At 37.8% G+C, this 17,562-nt stretch overlaps 1 protein-coding gene and 1 pseudogene across 2 annotated transcripts in view; both read left to right on the top strand.

Annotated features, from left to right (window-relative positions):
• Window positions 1–17,562, top strand: part of GMDS (GDP-mannose 4,6-dehydratase) — a 609,262-nt gene that overhangs the window by 67,007 nt on the left and 524,693 nt on the right. The gene's annotated exons all lie outside the window — the stretch shown is intronic.
• LOC311617422 (PEST proteolytic signal-containing nuclear protein-like) lies at window positions 3,368–8,821 on the top strand (annotated as a pseudogene). The gene is made up of 2 exons: window positions 3,368–3,466; window positions 7,938–8,821. The product of its transcript is annotated as a PEST proteolytic signal-containing nuclear protein-like (transcript).

Below are 17,562 nucleotides of genomic sequence, written 5' to 3'. Positions count from 1 at the left end.
TCACTACAATCAAAAAAGAAATAAAGGGAAAGTATGTTGTAAGGAGAACGTGTGTTTCTGTATATAAATACATAGATGCTGCAGCGTGGGGACATTGGGGAAGCACTCATATGGGCACCTAATATAGAATCCCAGATATGAGGGCTACAAATGGCAAAAATCCCTGGGTGGCAGTGCCAACTCAGTAAATGCTGTGGGCATGCTATTGGTATCATTTCTTTGGAAATGGTTCAATTTGGTTAAATTTGGAATAAAATAGTAGTTTTCTTTAACACATACTTTGTAACACTTATTTTCTGCTTATGTAAAATCCTGTTAGGTTCTATCCTCAGATAACGAAAAAATGTTCTTTTTTGGTTGCTTTTCTTTTTCTGAACAGAAATATAGAGCAGGACTTTTGAAAGTTATGAGGGACACAAGACTGTCTTTGGCTGTGCGTCCCAGGCATTGAAGTACCTCTAGGATTCCACCCTCTAAGCAGCAGCATCTCCCAATGGCTGAGTCAACCAGGATGCCTTCCTAAATTTTCAAAACCCATTTAGGGCTATGGAAATGCAGGCTGTGAGAGCCAGTGGTATGTCCCTAGCAAATTACTTGGCTGTGTTCATTCAAAGCACTGTTAAGAACCTATCTTTCAGGCAGTGAGCGATAAGTGCCAGAGAGTGGAGAATGAATGACATGTGTTTCCTTCCTGAGGGAGCTCATTTGTGTGTGTGAGAAAATACAGACAGTACATGTAGTATAAGGGGAGGGGAGGTAATTTGATCACAGAAGAGACCAGAGAAGAAACCATGAATGGAGTATTTCAAAGATAAGCTTTATTCCTCCTACCTTTACATTCTCTCCAATTAAGTGCCAGGTTCTTAGGATCATGGCCAAGAGGACAGTGCATCAGGTATCACTGGTTGGGAATTCTAGCTTTGTCCCTTCAGGGATTGAGAACCTGAACAAAAACTTATTCAAGCATGGACATTCTCATATATAGAAATGAGGGTAATGAGATAATCTACATAATAAGGTAGCTGTAAGAATTCGAAGAGAAATGCTGGAATACTATTCAGTTGTAAAAAAGAAGGAAATCTTATCCTTTGAGACAGTGTGGATAGACCAAGAGAGAGCATTATGCTAAGTGAAATCAGCCAGTTAGAGAAAGACACATACCATATAATTTCACTCATCTGTGGAATTTAAAGAACAAACTGAATTAATAAGCAAAATAGACAGACTTGTAGAGCAGAATGACAGCTGTTCAGGGTGGGAATTGGGAGGATTGGGTGGGGAAGGGTGAAGGGATTGAGAAAAAAAGAAAAAGAAAAAGAAAAAATAAAGCTCATAGACATGGGCAACTGTGTGGTGATTGCCAGAGTTGGAGTGTGTGTGTGTGTGTGTGTGTGTGTGTGTGTGTGTGTGTGGAGGCTGGTCAAGGGTTATGGTAGGGGAGGTAGAGGAGAGTATGGGGGGATAAATTAAAAATTGTGATGGATTGAGACTTGACTTAGGGTAGTGAACATACAACATAGTGGAATTGTGCATCTGAAACCTGTGTAACCTGTGTATTTTGTTAACCAGTGTCACCCCAACAAATTCAACAAAAAGGAAAACAAAAGAAATGCTGTGTAAAGACAGCACGATGTCTATTTTTATAAACGTGTTTTTATTGATTTCTGATAGAGGAAGGTAGAAGGAGAGAGGGAGAGAGGGATAGAAATATCAGTAACGATAGAGAATCATTGATCAGGTGCCTCCTGCATCCTACCACTGGGGATTGAGCCCATTCCTGGTTCATAGGTCTATGCTCAACTGTGGAGCCACATGGGCTGGGCAGTACAATGTCTAGAAAGTGAATGTGTAATAGTCTTTTACCTTTTTTTTTAATCAAGAGAGAAAACCAACAATAAATGGTGTTAGAGTTACTCTTGTATTAAACTGTTTGCTTTTTTTTTTTTTAAAGAACAGTTTATTGATTTTTAGAGAAAGAGAGAAACATCAATATAAGAGCGCAACATCAATCAGCTGCCTCTAACACGTGATGCTCCCACTTCCCGTTCCCTCTGGGATCGAGCTTTCAACTTGGACATGTGCCTTGACCAGGAATTGAACTGGTCAGCTCCTGGTGCATGGTGTGACATCCAACTAACTGAGCCACACGAGTCAGGGCCTAAGTTTGCTTTTTTTAATTACAAATATTTAAGAAGCCTAGCTGGCATGGCTCAGTGGTTGAGTGTTGACTTATGAACCAGGAAGTCACAGTTCAGTTCTGGGTCAAGGCATATGCTTGGGTTTCTGGCTTGATCCCCTGTTTGGGATGTACAGGAGGCAGCTGATCATTGATTCTCTCTCATCATTGATGTTTCTGTCTATCTTTCCCTCTCTCTTCCTCTCTGAAATAAATAAAAATATTTTAAAAATATTTTTTAAAATTCCCATGGCTTGTAATATCAGTGTTTCATTCCATCTTGCTCTTTTTCTCCCTCTATGGTTATTATCACTGTGAATAAGATATAAAATAAAAAGCATTTTGTCTTTTTTTTTTTTTTTAAGGGTACTTTTATTTTATCTTTATTTCTTTTTCTTAAATCCTCACCTGAGGATATTTTTCCATTGATTTTTTTTTTTTTTAGAGAGCATGGAAGAGATGGGGAAAGACAGAGAGAAATATTGATGTGAGCGAAACACATTGTTTGGTTGCCTCCTGCGGGCACCCTGACCAGGGCCGGGCTTGGGAGGAGCCTGCAACCAAGGCATGTGCCCTTGACCAGAATCGAACCGTTTGGTCCACAGGCTGACACTCTATCCACTGAGTCAAACTGGCTAGGGTTTTTTTAATTAATTTATTTTATTATTTTTATTTTTAAAAATTGATTTCCGAGAGAGAGGGAGAGAGGACATCAATGACAAGAGAGAATCATTGATCCGCTGTCTCCTGCACACCCCCCATTAGGGATTGAGCCAGCAACCTGGGCATGTGCCCTGACCGGGAATAGAACCATGATCTCCTGGTTCCGTCGTGGTCGGCAAACTGCGGTTCGAAAGTCACATGTGGCTCTTTGGCCCTTGAGTGTGGCTCTTCCACAAAATACCATGGCCTGGGTGAGTCTATTTTGAAGAAGTGGTGTTTGAAGAAGTTGAAGTTTAAAAAATTTGGCTCTCAAAAGAAATTTCAATCATTGTATTGTTGATATTTGGCTCTGTTGACTAATGAGTTTGCCGACCACTGTCCTGGTTAATAGGTTGATGCAAACAACTAAAGAAACACAGCTGGGTGCATTTTATGCTTTTAATAAAAGTTGCCTGTTGAATATTTTCAGTTGGCCAAATTGCCTTCCTGAGCTTCATGATCTCCCCTTTATCTTAAACCTGAGGAGAAATGGAGATTGGAGTAGTGGGAAGATTTGGAGAGAAAAAGAAGTATATTGAAATACATATTAAAGTTATTGAAGTTTGTGAAAGATTTATATTTGATTATGTAAGTTATCCCATAATCTCATTGAGCTCCACCATTTAAAAAGAGAACTGCTTGCTACACACTGTCATCAGCTCAGTAGTAATGGAGTCAGGAGTTAGCTTGGTTATAAAAAGTTTGAGCAAAATTGATCTCTGTGTTGTAGTGGTTGATATTTATAGACCTAAACCATCACTTAAGTAGTAGGATATCAAAGCCATTCCCTGTAACCAGTGGGATACAGACTGAGAAATAATTATTTTCAGATGTGAAAGTGTGTTTCCAGTCCTCCAAAGAAGTGTACTTATTTCATATTTTGCAAATGCCATCAGAGTGAATATGTTCTGGAAGTATATTCAGAACTGTAAAGGCAGAAGATTATGAACTGTAAAGTGAGCAGCATGCCACAGAGCAGTGGCTCCCATTCTTGGTTTCTCAATAACATGCATTTCTGGGCCCTGTCCAGGTTTACTTAGTCAGGTTTTCTTAGGGTGGGGCCTGGAGTCTTTGGTTTGAGTAGGCTCCCCAGTTGATTCTGACAGTCATAAAGATTGGGGAATCACCATTATGAACTGGAAAATTAACCTTCCAAAGGTAAGATTTGTTCAGTGTTCTAGTCCATTTGATATTTTCACCTGGGTGTTCTCCCTAAATCTTGAAGTCAGCACCAGTAAAAAGAAACATCTACACTCTGACCACCCACCCATTCACCTAACTCCTGCTATTAGCTTGATTTATTCCCTGCTACCCAGACTTAAAACTTTGGATCCCTTTGAGTGGTGTTATGCTCATCCTCCCCACCCCCATCAGACCAGTTTATTGCCATTTTTTTTCTGAGCAGTCTTTCTCAGCACTACTGTTTCTGTCCATGTTCTCATTGACCCTCACCTGGGATTTGCAATGCCACTGATTTTACTGGAATTAGTCTTCTCCACTAGTTTATATAAATACTAGAGACCTTATGCATGAAATTCGTGCACAGAAGGGGGTGTCCCTCAGCCTGGCCTGCACCCTCTCCAATTAGGGATCCCTCTCGTAGTCTGGGATTGCTGGATCCTAACCACTTGTCTGCCTGCATGCCTGATTGCCCCCTAACTGTCCCCTGCCAACCTGGCTGCCCCCAACTTCACCCCTGCCAGCCTGCCTGGTCTCTTCTCAACTGCCCCCCTGCCAGCCTGATCGCCCCCCAGCTGCCCCACTGCCAGCCTGGCTGCTCCCCAACTGGCCCCCCTGCCTGCCTGCCTAGTCCCCCCCCCCCCCAACTGCCCTCCTGCCAGCCTGCCTAGTCACCTCCTAACTGTCCCTCCGCCAGCCTGCCTGGTCACCCTCCAACTGCCCCCCTGCTGGCCTGATCACCCCTAAAGACCCCCCTTCTACTCTGGTCTCCCCCCAACTGCTCTCTTGCCGGCTTGCCTAGTCACCCCCTAACTGCCCCCTCCCTCCCCCCCCCCCCACCGGCCTGGCAACCCCCTAACAGCCCCACCTGCCAGTCTGGTCGCCCCCTAACTGACCAGAAGGAAGTCGGAGGTTTGGAAGATATCTGGTCACCCAGTCCAATTATCATATTACCCTTTTATTAGTATAGATGAGGGCTGTTTTCTTAGAGCATTCTGCTGACATTGAATAAACGTAAATGCTTTAGCCTGGTATTCAAGCTCTTCTGTAATGTCATCACAGTTTTACCTCATTCTGTATATCACAGGTTTGGCCATATGGATGATTGACTGTTCTTTCACCCTATCTCACCTTTCTCACAAACCTACATTGTTCCTCCTGGGAATTGTGTCCTTCTGCTTGGGGCCCCACCCTATTGCTCTCTCAGTTTGTCACAGCCCAGCTCAAAGTCAGGTACTTAAGGAAGACTTCCTGGTTCCTCCTTACCAGATGAGCTTCCATAGCCTTAGAATCCCCTGCGGTATATTCCAGTTACCATAATTGATTATCGGCTTATCCTTATTATTGGGCATTAAACTTGAGAACCTAGACTAGCTCATCTAGATACCCCTGCATCATGTAGAAAAGAATCTCAACCATTGTAAATAGGTAAATAACTATTTGTTGAATTCTTTATCTTTGAAATTACCTGGAAAGTACTTTATTGTTGCAAATAATAAGAATTGAAACTTCTGCTGAAACCCGGTTGGCTCAATGGATAGAGCTTCGGCCTGCGGACTGAAAGGTCCCAGGTTCGATTCCGGTCAAGGGCATGTACCTTGGTTGCGGGCACATCCCCAGTAGGGGGTGTGCAAGAGGCAGCTGATCGATGATTCTCTCTCATCGATGTTTTTAACTATCCCTCTCTCTTCCTCTCTGTAAAAAAATCAATAAAATATATTAAAAAAAAAATGAAACTTCTTACTACCTTTTCCTACCTCAGTAATGAACCCAATACATATCAAGGTAGAGTATTTATTTTGGAATTAAAGAGGCAATTGATTTTGTGACCTTTATAGAATGATTTTAGACAGTTCAATGAGGCCTCTATAGAGACTAAAAGAAGATTCTTGATATAATTTTTTATAGGCAGCTTTCAATTACTTTTGGTTGGAAGTAAATATTAAATATGGAAAAGCTAAAATTACTTCTGTTTGACTATTGATGAGTTTTAGCTAAATTGAATTTTGTGTTTGAGGAGAGAATTCTGAACATTTGGGTAAAATAATCAAATCCATATTTCAGTTGTATATAGTGCAGGAGCTTTTGTGCCCCCTTACACTATGACCCCCATCACTTCATTTTATTATTAGTTAAAATATATTTTTATTGATTTCAGAGAGGAAAGGAGAGGGAGAAAGAGAAACATCAGTGATGAAAGAGAATTACTGATCGGCTGCTGCCTGCATGCCCCCTACTGTTGATCGAGAACGCAACTTGATCATGTGCCCTGACTGGGAATCCCACTGTGACCTCCTGATTCATAGACTGATGCTCAACTACTGAGCACACCAGCCAGGCGACCACCATCACTTTATATCCTCCCTCTTCTTAAGAGATGGGTATGCTGCCTCTGAGAATGGGGAAAACTGTCAGTCTAAGAAAGACCAGCCTGAGTGTATAATGAGTTAGCTTGTCAGTTATGAATCGACCAGGATTAGGGTGCTGTTTATGTCAATACTAATCTGAAAGCTCTGCAAGAATCTTGGAGACCTTATTTTTATGCTTTACTGAGCAAATACCTTGTGGGCATTGTTTTTAGAGGCAAGAATTGAATTCAGTGACTCTAAAATGAGGGTGCTGGTTTCAGTCTAGAATATTCTGCTTTTTAATAATTGACCATATTGAAAACATTTTAAAAATATTTTTTTATTGATTTCATAGAGGAAGAGAGAGAGAGAGAGAGAGAGAGAGAGAGAGAGAGAGAGAGAGAGAGAGAGAGAGAAACATCAATGATGAGAGAATACCATTAATTGGCTGCCTCCTGCATGCCCCACAATGGGGATAGAGCCCTGTAACCCAAGCATGCGCCCTGACCAGGAATGGAACCATGACCTCCTGGTTCATAGGTTGATGCTCAACCAAGGAGCCATACTGGCTGGGCTTGAGAATATTTAAAAATAATAATTCCTTTGAATAAAGCAATTTCAGCTTGTTTCCCCTAATGTGGATGTCATTTTATAGAATAGTAGTATATATCCATTAGTGATATCACCAATTACAGTGAAAGAAAGGCAGATAAAAATCACAGCCAGCCCACGGTTTAAATCTTTACTGTCTTAAAAGAGTTCACATTTCATCATATAATAGGTAAAGGTTTAACTTCATTCTGACCTCAGTGTTCTCTTCTGAAAAATGGGAATAATGATGGCACTGCCCTCATAGGCTTGTGAATGGATTAAATGAAGTGATGGATAGCAAGCACATAGCACTGTAGCTCTCATGATACAAAAATGCGAGATAATTTCTGTGTTTTTTTCCACTTGGTATTTTGTGTAACAGCTTGGTACCTCTCCAATGAGTAGCTTAGGTATACTTGGATGAGAGTCAGGCTTGTGACTGTGACTAATGGGGCCATAGGTGAGTCAAATCCAAATAACTATGAATGCTTGTCTAGTGATGAATAAAAAGAATGGAACTTGCCTCACAAGTATTTTATAGGTCTTGCTAGTCACTGTGACTTTGTCTTAGACCAATAAGGTGGAGCTCAAGTAGAATCTAAAAACATGAAAGGTCTGTCCTTTACCCCCTGACCAGCTAGCTGCTCTTCTCTCCTGCCCCACTGTGGAGAGAACCAGTTGAACCCAACTTCATCTGTTCTTTTGTGAACTTGACTTGGGAACAAATATCATTGCTAAATTAATAAAGCAGACATGATGTGTAGTAAGATACAAAGCAGGAATCTAGGGTATTTAAATGAGCTGGCAAAGTTATAAAAATATTTATTGTTTTGGGAGAAGCCACAGCGAGCTGGAGCCTCTGGAGAAATGGAGGGGAAAGTTCCAGTCACAGCGCTGAGAAGTGATCAGCTGAAGAAGAAGCTGCAGACTTCCCAACAAAGCTTACAAAGATCTCCAACTTTGGTGCCATAGATAGTCAGACAAAGAAAGCCTCATCCATATCCATCTAACTTGGATCAAGTAAACCTAAAGAAACTTTTCCAACTCTTGCCCTAAAAACACTTTCAGTAGCAGCAGCTTTTACTGAAGATGAAGATAGTGAACCAGAGGAAATGCCTCCAGAAGCAAAGATGAGGATGAAGAATATTGGAAGGGATACACCAACATTAACAGGACCAAACTCCTTTAATAAAGGAAAGCATGAGTTTTCTGATATGGGAGCAAAATATAAAATCTCATCTTGGAAATGTCCATGACCAAGACAATTAAATGATATATTTTGAAATTGGGGGGTGGGTGGGTGTAAAATTATCAATAAAAGGGACATTTTAAAAGAATGATATAAGACTATCTTTGGAGCCGTCTTTTTTTTTTTTTTTTTTTTAGATTGAGTGGTACACTAATAAATGAAAGTTTGAAATTAGATGTAATTTATGTTTTATATACATATTTCAAGACATTTGCTAATTTTGTAGTTTTGTGTGATTAGTTTCCAAAGTTACAGATAATTAAAAAAAATCAAAATGGTACTTTTGTAAGAATTGCATATTGTTTTAGACACAACAATTAGCACATTAAGAGGGAAGCAAAAAAGTTATTGTCTGTTTAAACTGCAAGCAATTACTCTAACTAACTCCTTTATTAACCTAAACTTTCTGGCTCCCAGGAACAGCCTTATAAAGAGGGAGTACTGTATTGGGAGGAAAATGTTACTGGAGTATTGAGTGAAAGTGAATTGGATATAATTAAAATGTAGCTTTTTTCCCTAATGGACATTTATTTTGTTTCAAGTCAAACAAGATATTGCATTACTATCAGTGGATACAGAGGCTTAGTAACTCTTTAAAAAAAAAAAGTTCGAATTTTATGTAAACTGTTGAGTATTTGATACAGTCCACTTCACCTTAATGCAGTGGTTCCCAACCTTTCTAATGCGGCAATCGCAATCCTTTAATACAGTTCCTCATGTTGTGGTGACTCCCAACCATAAAATTATTTTGTTGCTACTTCATAACTGTAATTTTGCTACTGTTAATGAATTGTAACGTAAACATCTGTGTTTTCCAATGGTCTTGGGCTCTACAGCAGCGGTTCTCAACCTGTGGGTCTCCTAAGACCATTGGAAAACAGATATTCACATTACGATTCATAACAATAGCAAAATTATAGTTATGAAGTAGCTATGAAAATAATTTTATGGTTGAGGGTCACCACAACATGAGGAACTGTGTTAAAGGGTCTCGGCATTAGAAAGGTTGAGAACCACTGCCTTAATGGGTCCTGCCTGCCTGCATTAGTCTACAAAGAACAACTGTTCACTACCAAAGAAATCTGTATTTTGAATGTGCTTCTCTTGGTTTTTATTATTAGCTTAGTTCCTGTAAGCATTTTCACCAGACTTGAGGCAAGGCATTTTCACCAGACTTGAGGCAAGGCATAGGAAGCTGTTTCTTTTAAAATACAAACCACCAACAAAATTTTTAAATGTACATAATACTTAAATGTTTGGCTGTTTTTATTTTTTAAAAGATTAACAGATAGCAAAAAAGCAACATTGTGTCAAGATGCAAAATGAGAAAGATGCACTTTCTGTAATACTGCCATACCATTTAAGTTACTAATTTGTGAATTCCATTTTGATTTGTGCTTAACTACAGGAATTCTTATTTAATACAATAAAATGGTTTATTTTAAGTGTATGCATATTAACCAATGGCCTTTCAAAAGCACATTTTCGATATTGAAAATACAAGGAAAGAAAATACATCTTCAAACATTTTATGGAATCTTTGACCACATATTCTTTGTTAGAGCTATGTGTTGTAGGGTTTGTTTTGTTTTTGTATTTTTGTATTGTATATGAATTTTTTTTAATGTGATGATTAAAAACATCTTTAAAGTCATAGTCATGGATAAAAGAAAGATGCAATACAATGATTTACTTGAAAACTTCTACAATGTTTAATTTGCAGGAAGCTTCATACTGTCTTAATGGTAGTAACTAATCCCTCAGCTCTTTTAAAAAGTAGTAACTCCAGAGAAGCAGCCTGTATATATTCCTAACACTTTGTTCACTTTCATTTATTAGAGTAAGTCCCAAGTAAAACAATGCAAATGTATATAGAACTATTAGTTCTTAACTACTTGCTCTAATGATATTAAGATACATGAATTTAACTTGCTTAAAGTAGGCAAACTTTTTTTTTTCTTTCTATTTTATTGTTAAAATGAAATCCCTCTACTGCATATTCTTTTCTGGACTTAAAAATGAAATATTAGCCTATGGTCAAGTGGGGAGAGAGAAATAACTGAGATAAGTGTCTTTACTAAAATACCAATAAATTTGTCAAACTCAAAAAAAATTATTGTTCACTTTTATTTTAAATTATCAAATATGTCATATACATAACATTATATATAAGTATATATACAGTACAAGTATATATATTTATTTGTGAATTGTGAAATACCAAAGTAAAGACTTTTTAAATTGCCCATTTGGCTTCAACCACCAGAACACCAGTATTAGTACTTATCCACTAGTGATTTCACTCCTGCGCCTTGATTAGTCAGATCTTGATATACCATCTATGTAGGTGGTTGTGTGGTTTTTAGTTCTTACTTAACAGAATGGATTTTTTTCCTTTTAAATTAGTAAACAAAACTAAACAATGGTTTTCAGTGTGTATTATAGAAAATGCTTGAAGGTAGCTGTTGGGGACACCAAATACAGAGCTGAACTTCTCCTCACCTGTTTAGTTTATTATAGGAAGGCTGGCTAACACATTGTTTCCATAGAAGTAACTGTAAGGACTTGTTACAGTTCCACTCTATCCAGGTTGTTTCAGATATTCAGATACTTTAATGGAAATCTTTAAAGTGCCCTTGGCCTGATTTTAGGAATCAGCTAAACTGAATAGGTAGACTTATGCCAGATTCCATTAATTAGCACCTTTGCTATTCTTAAGGGATAGACCCAATCCTACACTGCAATAACATAAGTAAGATTTTTGAATTGCTGAGCAAATGGTCCCATCTAATAAAATTAGATGCAAATTACCCATCACTCTGTTACAAATATGTTGGCGCCCATAGCCACAAAGATGGCAGTGTGGGCTGGAGCCACAGATCCAGTGGAGTGGGCGGGAGGCTTCTTATGAAGGAAGCCAAGCCTCCTGCATGCCCAGGCCCGCCACTGAGGGAAATGAGCAGGTTCCCTGTCTGGAGGTTTCAAATCTGCCATTGGTTCCTTTCACCACTGATTCCCCTTCTCACAGGTATCCTAAATGCAAAAGCTCTTCCGTGTAAATATGTCATGTCCTTATGGGTGAGTCCTAAACCAAATGAGTGTCACATCTGGGCAACCTAACTTCCGTTAGAAAAAGGACCTGGGAAGAGGGATTTAGGAATCACAAAGCCATCGTGACCTGCGTGGTCTCCAGAACTGCTGTCAAACACAGGCAGTCTGAGACCCTCCCAAACACCACCTGAGCTAAACCTGAGAACTAAGGTATTTTCTTTTTTTTTTTCTTTTCATTTTTTAAATTAAGGTTTTATATGTGTACACACCTTACCAACCCCCTCTCCCCCACTCACATACATGCCCTCCCTCTCCAGAGTTTTTTGTCCATTGGTTATGCTTATATGCATGCATACAAGTCCTTTGGTTGATCTCTTATCTCCCCCATATCCCTCTACCCTCCCCACTGTAATTTGACAGTCTATTTGTTTCTTTACTGTCACTGTATCTATCTTTTTGTTCATCAGTTTATAATTTTCCTTATTATCTATAAATGAGTGAGATCATGTGGTGTTTTTCTTTCATTGACTGGCTTATTTCACTCAGCATAATGTTCTCCAGTTCCATCCAGGTCGCTGCAAATGATAAGAATTTCTTCTTTTTTATGGCAGCATAGTATTCCATTGTGTAGATGTACCATAGTTTTTTGATCCAATCATCTGCTGGCACCTAGGCTGTTTCCAAATCCTAGCTATTGTAGATTGTGCTGCTATGAACATAGGGGTGCATATATCTTTTTTGATTGGTGTTTCTAGTTTCTTAGGATATATTTCTAGGAGTGGGATTACTGAGTCAAATGGGAGTTCCATTTTCAGTTTTTTGAGGAAGCTCCATACTGTTCTCCACAGTGGCTGCACCAGTCTGCATTCCCACCAGCAGTGCACTTTTTCTCCGCATCATTGCTAGCACTTGTCCTTTGCTGATTTGTTGATGTTAACCATTCTGACAGGTGTGAGATGGTACCGCATTGTCATTTTGATTTACATCTCTTGGATAATTAGTGACTTTGAGCCTGTTTTCATGTGCCTCTTGGCCTTCTGTCTTCTTTTGAAAAGATTCTATTTAGGTCCATTGCCCATTTTTAAATTGGCTCATTTATCTTCCTTTTATTTAGTTGTATAAGCTGTCTGTAGATGTTGGAGATTAAACCTTTATCAGTGGTATTATTTGCAAATATGTTCTCCCATATGTGGGCTGTCTTGTTTTGTTGATGGTTTCTTTTGCTGTGCAAAAGCTTTTTATTTTGATGTAGTCCCATTTGTTTATTTTCTCTTTAGCTTCCATTGCCCTAGGAGCAGTATCAGTGAAGAAATTCTTTCTGCATATGTCTGAGATTTTGCTGCCTGTGGATGCCTCTAGTATTTTTATAGATTCCTGTTTTATGTTTAAGTCCTGTATCCATTTTGAGTTTATTTTTGTGTATGGTGTTAAGTTGGTGATCTAATTTCATTCTTTTGTTTTATCTTTCCAATTTTCCAAACACCATTTATAGAAGAGACTGTCTTGACTCCATTTTATGTTCCTGCCTCCTTTGTAAAATATTAATTGAGCATAATGATTTGGGTTGATATCTGGATTCGCTATTCTATTCCACTGATCTATATGTCTGTTCTTGTGCCAGAACCAGGCTGTTTTGAGAACAGTGGCTTTGTAGTACAGTTCGAAATCTGGTATTGAGATACCTCCTACTTTATTCTTCTTTCTCAGAATTGCTGGGGCTATTCGGGGTCTTTTTTTGTTCCGGATGAATTTTTTGAGAGTTCTTTCTAGGTCTGTGAAATATGCTGTTGGTATTTTAATGGGGAGTGCATTGAATCTGTAGATTGCTTTGGGTAGTATGGACATTTTGATGATGTTGATTCTACCAATCCATGAACATGGTATGTTCTTCCATCTGTTTACATCTTCCTCTATCTCTTTTTTCAGTGCCCTGTAGTTTTCCACATATAGGTCTTTTACCTCCTTAGTTAAGTTTATTCCTAGGTATCTTAATTTTTTTGGTGTGATGGTAAATGGGATTGCTTTTTTTAGTCTCTGTTTCTGTAAGTTCACTATTGGTATATAGAAATGCCATGGATTTCTTGGTGTTAATTTTGTATCCTGCTACATTTCTGAATACATTTATTAAATCTATTAGTCTTTTGATGGAGTATTTTGGTTTTTTTTTATGTATAATATCATGTCATCTGCAAATAAGGACAATTTTATTTCTTCTTTTCCAATTTGAATGCCTTTTATGGGTTGTTCAGTGGTAGAATTCTCGCCTGCCAATTTGAATGCCTTTTATTTCTTCTTCCTATCTAATTGCAATGGCTAGTACTTCCAGTACTATGTCAGACAGAAGTGGTGAGAGTGGGCTTCCCTGTCTTGTTCCTGTTCTTAGAGGAAATGGTTTTAGTTCTTGCCCATTGAGTATGATGTTTGCTGTGGGTGTATCATATATAGCTTTTATTATGTTGAGGTATGATCCTTCTATTCCTACCTTGTTGAGAGTTTTTATCAGGAAAGGGTGTTGGATTTTATCAAATGCTTTTTCTGCATCAATTGATATAACTATATGATTTTTATCTCTCAATTTGTTTATGTGATGTGTTAAGTTTATTGATTTGTGGATAGTGTACCATCCTTGCATTCCCGGAATAAATCCTACTTGGTCATGGTGTATGATCTTCCTGATGTGCTGCTGGAGCCAATTTGCTAGAATTTTGTTGAGGATTTTGGCATTTATGTTTATGAGGGATATTTGCCTGTAATTCTCTTTGCTTGTGTTGTCTTTATCTGGTTTTGGTATTAGGGTGATGCTGGCTTCATAGAAGGAGTTTGGAAGTGTTCCTTCCTCTTGAATTTTTTGGAATAATCTGAGGAGGATAGGTTTTAGTTCTTCCTTGAATGTTTGGTAAAACTCTCCTGTGAAGCCATCTGGCCCAGGCTTTTGTTTGCTGGAAGCTTTTTGATGACTGTTTCAGTGTCTTCCAAAGTCACTGGTCTATTGAGATTTTTAGATTCTTCCTAATTGAGTTTTGGAAGGTTATATTTTTCTATAAATATGTCCAATTCCTCCAGGTTGTCCAGTTTGTTGGAATAGAGTTGTTTGTAGTACTTTGTAACAATCCTTTGTATTTTGATGGGGTCTGTTGTTATTTCACCTCTTTCATTTCTGATTTTGTTTATTTGCGTCCTCTCTCTTTGTTTCTTGGTTAGCCGGCCAGAGGTTCATCAATCTTGTTTATCCTTTCCAAGAACCAATCTTGGTTTTGTTGATTTTTTGTATTGTTTCTTTGGTCTCTATGTCATTTATCTCTACTCTGATTTTTATTATTTCTTCCTTCTGCTTACACTGGGCTTTTCTTGTTGCTCTTTTTCTAACTCTTTGAGTTGTAGAGTTAGATAACTTGTTACCATTTTTTCTTGTTTTTTTTTTGCAATTGGCTTGTAGAGATATGAATTTCCCTCTCAAAACTACTTTTGCTGTGTCCCATGGATTTTGGATTGTTGTGTTTTCATTGTCATTTGTTGCCAGGATGTTTTTAATTTCTTCCTTGATTTCTCTGGTAATCCAGTCCTTGTTCAATAGCATGCTGTTTAGTCTCTATGTGTTTGATTTCTTTGGATTATTTTTATTGTAGTTGATTTCTAGTTTTATGCCACTATGATCTGAGAAGATGTTTGTTATGATTTTAATGTTTTTGAATTTGAAGAGACTTTGCCGTGTCACAATATGTGGTCTATCTTTGAAAACATCTTGTGTGCACTTGATAAGAATGTATATTCTGTAGTTTTGGGGTGAAATGTTTTGAAGATGTCGATTAATTCCATCTGATCTAGTGCGTCATTTAGGATTGATGTTTCTTTACTGATTTTTTGTTTAGATGATTTATCCAGTGGTGTCATTGGGTATTAAAATCCCCTACTATGATTTTATTGATATTAATCTCTCCCTTAATACCTTTTAAAAGTATTTTTATGTATCTGGGTGCTCCTATATTAGATATGATCATGTGATTTTTGTCTCTCAATTTGTTTATGTGATGTATCATATTTATTGATTTGTGGATATCGCATCCCCGGAATAAATCCCACTTGGTCATGGTGTATGATCTTTCTAATGAAATGCTGAAATTGATTTGCTAGAATTTTGTTGAGGATTTTAGCATCTATGTTCATTTAGGGATATTGGCCTGTAATTCTCTTTGTGGTGTTTTTATCTGGTTTTAGGGTTACAGTAATGCTGGCTTCATAGAAAGAGCTTGGAAGTGCCTTCCTCTTGAATTTTTTTGAATAGTCTGAGAAGGGTAGGTTTTATTTCTTCTTTGGATGTTTGGTAGAATTCCCCTATAAAGCCATCTGGACCAGGGCTTTTGTTTGCTGGACAATTTTTGATTACTGCTTCATTTTTTTCTGTAGTTATTGTCCTATTCAGGTTTTTTGATACTTCCCAATTGAGTTTTGGAATCTTGTATTTTTCCAAGAATATGTCCATTTCATCTAGGTGAGTGGTCTGCAAACTCATTAGTCAACAGAGTCAAATATCAACAGTACAACGATTGAAATGTATTTTGAGAGCCAAATCTTTTAAACTTAAACTTCTAATGCCACTTCTTCAAATAGATTTGCCCAAGCCGTGGTATTTTGTGGAAGAGCCACACTCAAGAGGCCAAAGAGCTACATGTTGCTCATGAGCAGCAGCTTTCCGACCATGGGTCTAGGTTGTCCAGTTTGTTGGAATGGAATTGTGCATAGTATTTTTTTCATAATATTTTGTATTTCTGTGGGGTTGGTTGTTATTTCATCTCTTTCATTTCTGATTATATTTGGGTCCTTTCTGTTTGCTTTTTGGTGAGCCTGGGTAGAGGTTCATCAATGTTGTTTATCCCTTTTATGAACCAGCTCTTGGTTTTATCGACTGTTTGATTTTTTTTAAGTCTCTGTCATTTATTTTCACTCTATTCTTTGTTATTTCCTTCTTTCTGCTTACTCTCAGCCTTTCTTGTTGTTCTCTTTCTAATTCTTTGAGTTGTAGGGTTAGATAATTTGTTACCAATTTTTCTTGTTTTTTTTTTTTTTTTTTTTTTTTTAGTAGGCCTGAAGAGCTATGAATTCCCTGTCAAAACTGCTTTCACTATGTCCCATAGATTTTGGACTATTGTATTTTCATTGTCGTTTGTTACCAGGATGCTTTTTATTTATTCTTTGATCGCTTTGTAACCCAATTATTATTTAATAGCATGCTATTTAGCTTCCACGTGTTTGATTTCTTTCATTGTTTTTATTGTAGTTGATTTCTAGTTTTAGGCCATTGTGATCTGAGAAGATATTTGATATGATTTTAATGTTTTTGAATTTGAAGAGACTTTGCCCGTGTCACAATATGTGGTCTATCTTTGAAAACATCCTGTGTGCACTTGATAAGAATGTATATTCTGTAGCTTTGGGGTGAAATGTTTTGAAGATGTCGATTAATTCCATCTGATCTAGTGCGTCAGTTAGGATTGATGTTTCTTTGCTGATTTTTTGTTTAGATGATTTATCCAGTGGTGTCATTGGGTATTAAAATCCCCTACTATGATTGTATTGCTGTCGATCTCTCCCTTAATATCTTTTAAAATTATTTTTATGTATCTGGGTGCTCCTGTATTGGGTACATATATATTTACCAGAGATATATCCTCTTGTTTTATTGATCCTTTTAATATTATTAAGTGGCTTTTTTTTTTTTTTTAATCTCTTCCTTTGGCCTTCACTTTGATATGGAATTTGTCAGATACAAGTATTGCTACCCCAGCTTTTTTTTTTTTTTTTTCTTTTCATTTCCATTCACCTGAAAAATTTATTTCCATCTCTTCACTATCAATTTGTGTGAATCCTTTGTTCTGAGGTGGGTCTCTTGTAGACAGTAGATATATGGGTCATGTTTTCTTTTTTCTTTTTTCTTTTTTTTTTTAAAAAAATACATATTTTATTGATTTTTATACAGAGAGGAAGGGAGAGAGATAGAGAGTTAGAAACATCGACGAGAGAGAGTCATTGATCAGCTGCCTCTTACACACCCCCTACTGGGGATATGCCCGCAACCAAGGTACATGCCCTTGACCGGAATCGAACCCGGGACCCTTCAGTCCCCAAGCCGACGCTCTATCCATTGAGCCAAACCGGTCCCGGCTGGGTCATGTTTTCTTATCCATTTAGTTACCCTATGTCTTTTGATTGGAGCATTTAATCCATTTATATTTACTTTTCAGAGAGTTGAAGAGAGAGGGAAAGACAGG

This window comes from Pipistrellus hanaki, assembly GCF_964339955.1.
Source record: "Pipistrellus hanaki genome assembly, chromosome: 2".
Lineage (NCBI taxonomy): Eukaryota > Metazoa > Chordata > Mammalia > Chiroptera > Vespertilionidae > Pipistrellus > Pipistrellus hanaki.
This window is presented reverse-complemented; position numbering and strand designations above follow the sequence as displayed.